The sequence below is a fragment of the Mixophyes fleayi genome, chromosome 6 (genome assembly GCF_038048845.1).
Source record: "Mixophyes fleayi isolate aMixFle1 chromosome 6, aMixFle1.hap1, whole genome shotgun sequence".
Classification (NCBI taxonomy): Eukaryota; Metazoa; Chordata; class Amphibia; order Anura; family Limnodynastidae; genus Mixophyes; species Mixophyes fleayi.
In genome coordinates this window covers 86,677,643-86,685,529 of record NC_134407.1, presented here as the reverse complement: position 1 = coordinate 86,685,529, position 7,887 = coordinate 86,677,643, and the positions used below count along the sequence as shown (strand labels likewise).

The following is a 7,887-nucleotide window of genomic DNA, read 5'->3' as shown; positions in this document are numbered from 1 at the left end:
TAAAATGTAGATTTTCTGCAAAGTAGAGGACTAAAACTTAGTCACCTGCATTGGTGATTAGGTGATTCAACCATGTCATGATAAAGAAGAAAAACAGTAGTTCCCTAAATATTTATCATACTTTCTTAAATGTATAGTGTTCACAGTTGGACTAACCTCATGAGCTAGATTTACTAAGCTGCGGGTTTGAAAAAGTGGGGATGATGCCTATAGCAACCAATCAGATTCTAGCTGTCATTGTGTAGAAAGCACTAAATAAATGAAAGCTAGAATCTGATTGGTTGCTATAGGCAACATCCCCACTTTTTCAAACCCGCAGCTTAGTAAATCTAGCCCCATGTCTTTATGGGGCACATTTATCATTCATCGGCAGAAATGAGAAATAGTTATCAATCCTTATCGCATGGATAAGGATTGAACTATTTCTCAAATTTATTAAAAACGGATCACAGAAACAGCAGTTCCGAAAAACTGCTGTTTCTGTGATAAAAAAAAATCATACTTACCCCCCTCTTCGGGACACGCTGTCTCAGGATCTCCTCCAGGTGTTCTTCGTTCCTCTTCATTCTTCAATTGCGCATGTGCAGTTCGAAGAAAGATCCCCGCTCTGTCTCTGCAACTATCGTTGCAGAGAGAGAGCTGTGAGTGACAGGGAGGGATCATGTGATCCCTCCACACATGCGCTGTCCAGCTCTGCTCTTCGGAGCTGACAGCATTGGATTTTTTCAATTTTGATAATGTACGCCAGCTTCAGCAGGCGTACATTAACATGACAAGTTCCCGAAAAAAAATGTTTTTCGGGACTTGTTAGATTGCGGCCAGAGCAGTCACCATACTGTTGAATGGTCACTGCTCGCAAAAATGATCAGGAGTGCAAAGCAGCAGATATCCATGATATCTGCTGCGATGCACCTTTAATAAATTTGCGGAGGGCACATCGGGACCTGATTTCCATGGTAAGTGCACGATAGTGCACTACCGTGATTTCTTAAATATGCCCCTATATGTCTATTGACATAAATCCTTAGAACAGACATTAAGGGCTAGATTTACTAAGCTGCGGGTTTGAAAAAGTGGAGATGTTGCCTATAGCAACCAATCAGATTCTAGCTTTCATTTATTTAGTACCTTCTACAAAATGATAGCTAGAATCTGATTGGTTGCTATAGGCAACATCCCCACTTTTTCAAACCCGCAGCTTAGTAAATCTAGCCCTAAGTCAGCCTACAGTACCTTAAAGATCAGAAAATGTTTTGATCCTGCTTAGACTCACCACCCCTGATGTTTTGAATATGTTTGAAACATTTTTTTACTTGTGTGCAAAATACTCGCAAAATGGTTGCTTGATTGATTTAATTTCTGCCTTTTTCTGTAAAGTGAATTTTCTACCCTGCGATTTGTTTCTAGTGTATTAGAGGCATTGTGAATACATCTAAAACACTAAACACTATCAAATGCATCCTAACAAATAAAAGCTAAATTAAAAAACATGAACAAGCCCTTATGCACTGTATCATTGTCATTAACTAAGTACATTTTTTGCAGGACTTGTACATTTGTGGAATATAATGCAAATTTTAAAAACAGAAACTTAACTTTAAATAAGCTTATGGTAAGGGGGCATAACAAGACATTACTATGATCCCAAGAAAACTGGAAAGGCAGTGTATGTCTTGTCAGGATGATTTTCGCTGTCTGGGTTCCTGAGGCTTTAGACCAGTAATGGGCAACCTGGTACACTACGGAGCCACCTGGTGCTGCCCTCTAACCTTCAAAACTGCTGCATATCACCCTTAATCATAATAATAACAACTGAAAACAATACATTTAATAAAAAAAAGTCAAATATCTTTAATAGCATGGCAGCAGGCATTTAAAACAAATGTTACAAGCTATAACAAACAATCTGACAGTAAAGGAGGAAGAAGCTGGGGTTGAAGTCTCGGAGGGACATGCGGCTCTAGGACAGCTTGTTGCTCAGCATTGCTTTAGACCTTGTGAAATGCAGGTGAATTTCACAATGTCTAAAGCAGGTGTGTTTATTAAGATGCTTTAGATAATAATCATTAATGAAGGCATAATACATTTTCAGCACTGTAGGGGTGAAACACTTAAATATACAAGGAACCTCCCTACCTTACAGGCAAACGGATAAATCATTATATGCAAATCTAATATTTCCCAACACACAAGGTCCTTGACTAAGTGAAGAGAATATGCAGTAATAATATTTCATAACTGGTTTAATTATCTCTCAAGCATATAAAAACCCACAGCAGTGAGAGAGACCAAAAACAGTAGAGAGATCCCATCCAATTTGGCTCCTATCTGATCTGCTAAACTTGACAATGTCAGGAGTGAAGGGACAACAGAAGAAATGCCCAGAGCCTTGCCAAGAGCCCTGTCCACCACCACAAAAACAATGCCCGGATCGTAAGTTACTTCTCTATTGGTCTTTTCCTTAGAAACTATAAATAATATATTTAAAGAAAATTTGTGAATGTGCTGAGAAGAGAATATCTTACATACAGGTTATGCAACCAGTATGGAGGCTATTATTTCAGAATAGGCCCAGACTACTTATAATAATAGCTGTATTATAAATATTGTGTCACTATATATATAGTGCTGTGACACCATAAGCTGTGATTTGTGTCATTATATATCGCTCTGTGTAGTCATTAAGGACTAGATGTATCTAAAAAAATGTGTAAAATCTAATGAGAGAGCATATGAGGATAAGAGATAATAGATAAAAATAGCCTAGGTTGTTGCAAAGACATGGGTATTTTCAAAAAAGTGGTTTCAATTTTAACCGATCTCCAGATATACACATTTGCCAATACAACGTGGTACCTTAATTTTAAAAATACAGAACTGTCTGGCACCCTGTGATTAAATCTTTTAGTTGTTTGGAGTTAAAGTTAATACAGTGTTGCCTTTGGTCTGTCTTGTCCACCCACCCAGTACCCAACTTAAAACTTCATTTTGTGTTTTGGGATTCTGTTATGCATGTAATACATAATGGTAGATATTCTGCCACAATGGTTGCACACAGAGTTTTAATGTCCATACAGTATGCACTTCTCCCACCAGCACCGCATAGGGAAATGATTCAAAGACAGCAAATTATTACTGTGAATCACAAAAGGGTCTTTCACTATGTTGGAAATCACCGTTAGAATAATAGAGGAGAGAGCAAAGCCTATAAAGCTATCCTTGTACCCTTGTTTGTATGAGCCAGGATCTAGCTTTCTCTTTGAGAACCAATTTCATCCACTTAAGAGCAAATCAATTATATTTACTGTTTTTATTACAGCTTGCCAGGCAAAACCAGTGTGTCCTGAACCAAAATGTCCTCCACAAGGTAAAAGCATATACCAAACATTTGCCAAAATGCTGTTTGTGCATTCCTTTTATTTGTGCTTCCTTTATAATTGCATGCATATGTAAATTAATGTCAGTCCAATTATTTATTTATTTCATTGTGCAGAGTTTGATTTCCTTAGATCAGGGGTTAAGATTTCTGAGTACTCCCTAATTTGAAAGAAATTGGTTTGTGCAGATACTTTTATGAAAAACAAACTGTATTTTCCACTCTTTCTTCAGAAAAAGATATTTCATGATATACTCAGTTTTATGTAAATAGTTTTTAATGCAGTCTATTCTAAACAAAGTTTAGAATGCACAGTAGCACATAACTATGTAATGGTGGCCACATTTGTTATATAATTAAATAGTAGGGCCTAAAAAGGACAGGAGTCCATCAAATTCAACCTTTCATGAAATCTAAATACATTGATCTAGATGAAGGCAAAACAACAGTCCCCAGTGTGTGTGATTTGTTGTATTTACTATTACAGTTATTATTTCATGTATCAAAGACATCCATTACAATTTTAAATTCTATTGGTGACACTGCCATCACCTTCTCATGTGGTAAGGAATTCAACAGCTTTGCTACCTTTACAGAAAAGAATCACTTACTATGCGCTTACTATGCGAAACTGAGCTTCTCAATGCTATTTTTCCAATGTAAACAAACCTAGTTCTTCGTACCTCTCTTTAGAATTATTCTAACCTTCTATTCTCCTTATGAATGAGGTTACCAGCCTATAAAATGTCCCAAATTCTCCAATGTTCTTTTTACAATGCAATATCCAAAACTATACTTCGTATTCAAGATATGGACCAACTAGTGACTTGTACAATTGTTATATTATATTTTCAGTATGTGTATGTATTCCCCTTTTTATGAATTGTTGCATAATTGCTTGCAACAACTCGATCAGAGAGCACTTCAGTTACGACTGCTGATAGTTACATTGATCTGATCTGGTTGATAAGGTGCCAGGCCAAAAAGCCAGTGCTCAATATTTTATATGGACATCTACATTTTCGGGTCAATTATAAACACTATGGAGGTAAACATTTGTGCTATTTTCACTTTGCTGAATTTGATTGCGTTAGTCAGTTTTGTTAAGTTGATTACAGAGACTGCACCTTGTTACCAGTTTTACATTTCTTTCTGCAGTACATGGACACAGAACATATCTGTGAATGTTACAGATGTTCAGGCTGATTGCTTATAATGTGTTTCTTTTATCCTCTGTAGATCCGTGTAAGCCAGCTCCACAATGTCACCAACAGAAATGAGTGAAGATAATAAATTGAATATATACATACAACCTTACACCTTATGGAAGTTATACTGCTATTCACCGCAACTGTATTTCTGTGAATCAATTAAGCTGTATTCTAAAGCGATGTTGATACATTGTTATTGAATAAATATTAAAACATGTCTTAAGAATATATGTTTGTGGTCTGTTGATTTTAAGCCAGTGTCCATATTTATACTGTGATACTTAGTGAATATAATAACTGATGAAGAAAGCAAAACTACATATAAAAACAATAGTTAAGCATCGGACACAGCTAACTGAAAACATCTCATAAGGTTACTTAGCAAAATTATCACTTATCAATACAGTGAAGTGAATAGAGTGAAGTGAATATTTCATTTATATATTTTTACATAAACCAATGGAACAATATCTAGCATTAAGGTAGTAAAAAGAACAAATTTTATACATACTATGGCACTAGTACACCAGTCTCCAAGCAGACCCTACAGTATACTTCCATACATGTAATCCTATAAATTCTTTCAACGTAATCTTTATAAAGTGGACGTCCTTTAGGATGCTAAAAAAAAGTGGCAGCACAGCTGCATTTGACATTTTTTCAATATTTTAATTAATACTAATATCACTTACAATAATAATAATAATAATAATAATAATATTAAACTTCATACTGTTGATGCCTCTCTTCATTGCACATACTGTTCTACCTAATTAATCTTATATTCACATCAAATGAATAAGGATGCTGACACAAATTAATTTTGCCAACAGGTCACAGTTTACTTGTTATATAAATTATGGTGGAGGTGGAAACCCTTGCAGGTCAACTACCAACTAATTCCTGAACCAAAACAGTGCATGGCCATCCTGCACTAACCCGTGGTACCAAGATAAACTCACTTATGATTTGGCTGGTGCTAAATCAGAGTGACTACTCCCCTTCTGGACACACAATAATGTGCCTACACAAACCCACACAAAGGGACCAAGAGCCACTATGCTTTGAAAGGGGCAGTGACCTGCGACCAATCAGTGATAGCACCGTATGTATTGGTCGCTGACTGCAAACGCTTTCCTGCCAACTGTGCCTCCTCTGGAAAGGGAAAAAGAAAATTTTAGTAGCTCCACTATGGAACCTGTACTTAACAACAGGTAAGAAACTGCACATCCTGAATGACAGGACCACAGTGGGCTCATGGTAGCATATGGGAGGGTTGGTGGGAATTTGTGCAGTAAAAGAGGCCCAGCAGCCACTGGGGGAAGAATATATAGGGCGGCTATAGGTACCCCCCCTGTGATCCTATTGGCTGGAATATGCAGTGAGACGCAAACCCTAGTAGGTAAGTGAATGACTTGACCCAAACAAATGTGTTTAAAATCCCTCTGCAAAAGCTTACCTGCCAAAGCTGGAGTCCTATAATGGACACTCAGCCCACCACTAAGTGACCTCAGTACCCCACCAAAGGACCTAACTATGTGGGCAAAATGGCTGGTTGACTTTATTAAGCAGATTCTCCATCAAAGGGTGAGGGGACGGGGCACAGGCAGTGTTGCTTGGCACAAACAAATGTATTTAAAATCGCTCAGCTTATGGCCTCGGTTGGCATAATAATAATGATAATAATAATAATAATAATAACAATAATAATAATAATAATTATATGAAAAAATTAAATTGGCAATGTGACAATTTTTTGACCATTTTAGTTAATTACATTATATTTGCACTAATTTTTTGTGTGTCAAACAATAGTATTTGCTTGTTAAATCATGATTGGATTTCCAATAGGTTTGAAAATCTGGTTGGTCAATGACACTACATGTTTAGTCAAACTAGACACAGAAAAGGAATGAATTGCCTTGCTTGTTCCTAATTTACAAAAGAATCAACAGACAGTAAACTATAAACATAAACTAATCCCTCTAAGTTCTTCACACCTCGCGATTGAAGGATTCCAACTACCTGAAGACAGTGGTTTAAACAATTTAGCCCACAGCCTAGTTGCTGAGGTCCTGCATTTCTTCAGAAAGGAATAACGTAGTTGGTCGACATGATGTAATAAGTGAATCCCTCTAACCTTCAAAGGGGCCATACATTACCATTAATCTCAGTAGTACGTTAAAACAAAAAATGTAGTCAAAGAAAGAGACACATTCTGTAATAACATATCAGCAGGCATTTTTAATAAGTGCTACAAGCTATTATAGACAAATCTGACAATAAAGCAGGAAGGAGCTAGAGGTCACAGTTAAAGGATGGGAGGTATGCTTGAGGCCCTGAGGCGGTCTGTTCCCATGACTGTGATAGGGTATAGCAAGTAATGGGCAGCACCTCCTTCCTTGGTTATTGTCAGAGATATTTGCTATTGCTTGTAAATATTTGTTTAGATTTCCTGGTGATATATTATTATAGATAGATGTCTCTTTCTTTGATTAAATGCATTGCCTTAACTTATTACTGATATTTATGGTAATGTGCGGCTCTTTTGAAGGTTAAAGGGCCACACCATGTGGCCCTGAAGTGTATTAGGCCACCCATCTCATCTGGTCTAGGTTGAGCTCCATGCCCACCCCCATTGGTGGGTATAGGTTAGAAAGCTTCAACTAGGGAATGGTGGGAACACTTCAACAATTTATTGAACTACTTCTCATGTAGCTAAATGAGTGAAGCTTTCAACAATTCAGAGCTCAAAGGATATTATACATAAAACACTATCCTCTTTGGATCTGTAAGTATGCCTCCAGGAGACCAACACCCAATAAGCTCAAGCTAGGGACTAGGCCGGGGGCTGTAAATTTGCTCTGTCTGACATCAGGAAAGGATACAAGTTGGGGTGATGAGATGGGTCTAATATGTATTTATTTATTTTCATAATTGTTTAGTAGATTGCTGCCCAGCTTCAGCAGTGGAGCAATATGCATAAGATACAGTTAGTAAATGGCTCTCAGTACCATGGCTTTGCAGTACCATGGCATTACAAAACACTAGGGAGTTAAATCTTTAGCTGATTATCACCGATAATACACTGGCCGACTCTAAGCAGCAATATTTATTTTGATATTGACACTTGGTGGTTAATTTGATTTAATAAAAAATATGCTGAATAATAGCAATAATAATAATAATCTAAGTTCAATTCAAAGACACCCCCCACAGCTAATGAGACAAAATTCCCAAGAAAGATCATTTATACCATTTCATGTTTCTGCAGCTTTCATAGTCTGTCCAAGACATTTG

At 36.9% G+C, this 7,887-nt stretch overlaps 1 long non-coding RNA gene across 1 annotated transcript; it reads left to right on the top strand.

Annotated features, from left to right (window-relative positions):
- The first annotated feature begins 2,279 nt into the window (after positions 1-2,279).
- Positions 2,280-4,815, top strand: LOC142161422 (uncharacterized). The gene is made up of 3 exons (XR_012693397.1): positions 2,280-2,433; positions 3,320-3,367; positions 4,616-4,815. It is a non-coding gene; the product is annotated as an uncharacterized LOC142161422 (long non-coding RNA).
- Positions 4,816-7,887: the final 3,072 nt, after the last annotated feature.